Source organism: Marmota marmota, unplaced genomic scaffold (assembly GCF_001458135.2).
Source record: "Marmota marmota marmota unplaced genomic scaffold, marMar, whole genome shotgun sequence".
Taxonomy (NCBI): Eukaryota; Metazoa; Chordata; class Mammalia; order Rodentia; family Sciuridae; genus Marmota; species Marmota marmota.
The window spans coordinates 8,703,426-8,708,429 of record NW_026000048.1 but is presented as its reverse complement, the minus strand read 5'-3'; positions in this window follow the sequence as shown (position 1 = coordinate 8,708,429).

Sequence of the window (5,004 nt, the reverse complement as noted above, 5' to 3'; positions counted from 1 at the left end):
TATATATATATGTGTGTGTGTGTGTGTGTGTGTGTGTGTGTGTGTATTATACACTGGCCAAAATGTTGAATTGCAGAGCCTGTGATATCAATGTCCTCAGGTTTGACACTTGGGCAGAAGTAACTTTTTAAATTTCTCGTCAGTTCTTGATGCAAACATGCTAGGCACTCAGAGGGAAAACCAAACTAAATATCTCAGATATAACATGTACAAATTATCCCTGTTTCAGTGCTTTCTTTGCACTCAGCAGGTCCTCTAGTCCTCTGTCTCTGGCCCATTTATTTTATTCTCTCTATACAATCAATAACCCCCAGTTCAGGTATAGAATCCGGTTCTCTCTTGGGTCCTTTATCTCACTTCTATGTGTGTTCTGACTTCCAAATTCTTTTCCAAGTCTCCCAATTCCTCATTGTTTATGTTGTTAGGAAGAAAAAAAATATTGTCTGTAGTAAAAAGAATGTCCTCCTTCACCAGAGATTTCCCTGTACTAATCTCCAGAACTTGTGAATGTTATAAGGCAAAAGGAACTGTGCAAATTTGAATAAGTTAATGGCCTTTGATGGGAAATTGTTCAGTGTTATTCAAAATGGCCTATACTAATGACATGAATCTTTGAAAGGAGTAAAATTTCTCATCCTGTGGTTAGAGATGTAAGGATGGAGGTCCTATAGAGAGATGTAAAGTGGCTGACTTGGAAGAGGGACAGAAAGGGACCAGGAACCAGGAAAAATGGACAGCCTTTAGCAGGGAGAAAAAGAATCCCCTGGAGTCTCCACAAAGAAGGACAGCCCTGCTGAAACTTTGAAAGCGGTCCTATGAGACCTGAGTTGGATTTCTGACCAAAGACAGTAAGGTAATGATTTTGTGGTGTCATAAGCCACTGAGCTTTTGGTCATGAGTTATGGAAACAATAGGAAACTCATAAGTTGACCCACAGGGATTCAGAAAGGAAGCAGAAGTAGAGTCACATATTCAGTCTGCCATCTTACCCCAAAATACTTCCCTTTATAAGTTAATTATAACTTATAGGGTTATATTTATAAGTTAATTATAACTTAGGGTTAGTTAATTTTTTAAAATTATTTAGGAATAGTTAATAGATTTCCATGTTTCAAAAGGATGGCTTGATTACACTTACCTCTATTTCCTAAAGATTACAAATATTGGAAGTTTGTTGTGTATTCTTCCACAGGCACTCTGCAACCATGTAAATGCAGGCTTCCTGTGCAATACATTCCCTTTTTTTCACACACATTGTACATAATCTTCTGTTCTTTGCTACTTTCACTTCACATATCTTAGAATATTTTCTGTGCCAAAGTATAGTTTTCTCATTCTTTTTTTCTAGCTTTAGATACAGGTATCTCACAATTTATCCAACCAGTACCCTACTGATGGACATGTACTTTTGTCGCCAAACATTGTGGTTTTGATGATTAAACAAATAGTCTCATAATATATCAAATTGCATATGCTTCAAAACATATGTGAGACAAATCCCTAGAAATGGAATATCCAGATTAAAAGATAAGCAGATGCATAATTTTGATAGATATAAACTTCTGACAAGTTGATATTCATTTTTAGATAAAATAATAACAGTGACAATAAAGATAATAATAATCAGTAAGAAATGACAAAGGCTGAAAGAAAATACATTAAGGTATAGATGCAGGACGGATAGCTAGCTCTCCTTCAAACCCTCTTCTAAGAGGAACAAGATTTAATCATTACCAAATCAAAGATACAGTTGTAAGATATGTCTCTAGGTTAACAAAGTTATAGGATTCATTACAGACTACACGTATGAGTAAAATCGATGTAGACTTCGCTATGTGAGAAGTGGTGAAGGAAAGCATGCTCTAAATACTCCAGCAATAACAGTAGCAGGTGTCAAGGCCTGAGCCCACTCAGATATGCTGCAGCTGAAGAGGCTTTAAGGCAAGAGCTTTGAGCCAACAGAGCTGGCCAGCCTAAGGACATCGGGCTTCATCTCATAGGTATAGAGACACTTTGGCAAGTTTTCTTTCTCTCTTTCTTTCTTTCTTTCTTTCTTTCTTTCTTTCTTTCTTTCTTTCTTTCTTTCTTTCTTTCTTTCTTTCTTTTGTTCTTTATTTCTCTTTTTTCTTCTTTCTTGTCTCTCTTCCTCCTCTTCCTCCTCTTCTCCTTCTTCTCTTTCTCCTCCTTCTCCACCCCCTTCTTCCTCTTCTTCTTCTCTCCCCCATGCCACTGCTTCTCCTTTTTTCAATAGGGGAGAGGTTTGCCTTTTTAACAAGGGAAAATGTGAATTAGATTTTTAACTAAATTTGTAAATCATAATTACTCTTACCCTTAAAATTAGAGTGGAATAGATTTAAGACCAATGAGAATTATATATGTAAATATGCATATGTTTAAGTAAACCTAAATTGTTGCTATATTTAAAAGTCATGATAAAACAGATATATAATAAGCAGATTAAATAAAGTTTTACAAAAAGAGAAAAGAGAATTGAGAAAAATATTTGGATTATAGATAGCAAAACACTCATTTCCAATTATTTTTTATTTTTTATTTTGGTACTGTGGATTGAACTCAGGGATACTTAACCATTGAGTGTCCTCAGCCCACTTTTGTATTTTGTATTTAGAGACAGGATCTCCCTGAGTTGCTTAGTACCTCGCTTTTGCTAAGGCTGATTTTGAACTCTCGATCCTCATGCCTCGGCCTCCCAAGCCACTGGGATTTCAAGCATGTACCACCATGCCTGGATCATTCCCACTTTTGAAGCCATGGTATCTTGCTTGAAAAAATAACCATGACCTACCATTTTATGGATAAATGGACCTAATTTAAGATTTCATTTCTTACTTTCCTTAAATGGCCAGTTTGGGGCCTCAGCCCATTGAAGGGAGTATTCTCACATATGACTGGGGTACCCGATAATCTGTTCTCAGTTTGTGCTTTTGAGACATTACTTTGAATCCATATTATCTTTATTTAGTATTTTCTCATAGTCACACTCATTCAGTTCAAAACAAATCATTAGCATTTATTAGATATTTCAGAAATTTTTAAATAGTAAAAGCAGTAATATTATTTGTTTATTGTTAGTATTACGTATAGGAAATTATGTAAGAAAATTTTTAAAAACTTTATTAGAGTTACATAAATTTCATTAGAATGTTCTACTTCAGTATTTGTCCCTCTCTGTCTGGAGGCTTTGTATGGCTCTCTTTAAAATTGCCAAAGAAAACACATGTATTTCCCTGTAGTTAAAGCATCAAAGCTCCCACACAGAAACCCATTCCAATGGAACCCAAATAAAAACATAAAGAAGACTGTTGGTAGACTAAATACATTTCAAGCCCTTTCCAGGTTTCTATTTAAACACACAGTCTGACTTTCACTTGGTTGTCTATCTTCTCTTTTAAGCCTTGGGCACAGGGACCAGGCCTTTCTTTTATGGCATTGCAATAGCAATGATGACAGCTAAGGCTAAGCAGGCTCATGTTAGATCCTGCAGCTCCAACAGAAGCACATTACACAGATCACTTTCTTGGAATACCAGTAAATGAACACTGACAGAATCTTGCTTCTTACCAGCATCTGAAACATAAATGGGCATTTGATGCACAATTCCTAAATTTGCTACATATTCCAGAATCTGAGGAGGCTGGGAAAGTTAGCTGACTGAATGTAACCCTGCTCTAGTTAGTCTGTTCAAGCTTCAAACTCTTATTTATGTAGATTTTGGTGTTTATGATCCTGAGTTATGGTGCTGCAGTAATTAACATACCAAAGTTTTATTGTATTTTTAACAGTTAATTAACACTTTTTAATTGCTTTTGCTTTCATGAATTCTTCTCTTTTGCTTTTCTATTTATTTATATTTTTAGAATGGTCTTCATCCAAAAGGAAATTTAAGGCACTATGTGAACTACAATGCTTAAAAAATATAGCCCAAGAAAGTTCAGCACAAAAATTATTATTCAGAGTCAATCCAAAGGCATTTCTAAAATGAATGTTATTTGAGAAATAAATTTGCTTTTTATTCTAATTTTTTCCTCAACTCCAGAGCCCTATATGTGATTGCAGTTGTAGGTTACTTATTGGCTTTAGGAGTGGAGATGATTATTTCCTATGAAATAAAAGACACATGATACATTGCCATCACATAACTCGTTATGCCATGTGTGGGGCATTGGGGCTATTGTGTTACTTAGGAAGTAACAGAAATTAATGAATCTTAGGAAATGGGGGACCTTCTGTAGTGTGCTATTCATAGCAAGGTTAAGTACAACCATAGACATTGGTGAGAAAGCTTTCAATGATCAAAGTGCCAAGTGATACATTAATATAGACAAAAAATTAAGAAGTATCTGACATGAAAATTCCAAAACATAGTTAGTTGATTAGAAGGTTATTGTAATGATCATGTTCGCAGAAATCCCTGTGTCTGTGGGAAACAGGGCTGAATTTGACAATATCCAAAGTGACCTAACATTCTCCCTCTTTTGATGAACCCCAAATTCTCAAATTTATGTAAAATGCTAGTAAATAAGCATCCGAAGAAAGCAGTATAAAGTTATATTTTTATTTTAGAAATTATACAATATATTTTTAAACTTTGTTACTTGAGTGAAGATATATATTCTAAATCTGGTTTTCCACCCAAAATATTCCACTCCTGACGTTCATTCTACGAAAATTCACAGTGTTGGAGTTGAAGACGTTTTAATCAATGCTTATGTCTCTTTGACCTATCACTCAGTTATACTAAAATTCCAACACTTCAGTGGTAATGGTGGAAGTCCAATGGTGGCATACTTTTCAGCTGAGTATGCCAGGAAGCTCAATTGATTGATTTCCAAATGTCACCTTAATATAATACAATGCTTTTTCTGACCTGATCATATCTTGACTTTTATTTACTCTTAGAATGACTATTTATTGTTACTACTATTTAATATTATTATCTTCCCGCCAGGCACTGGCCTAGGCACTGGGGTTGGGAATTTATAT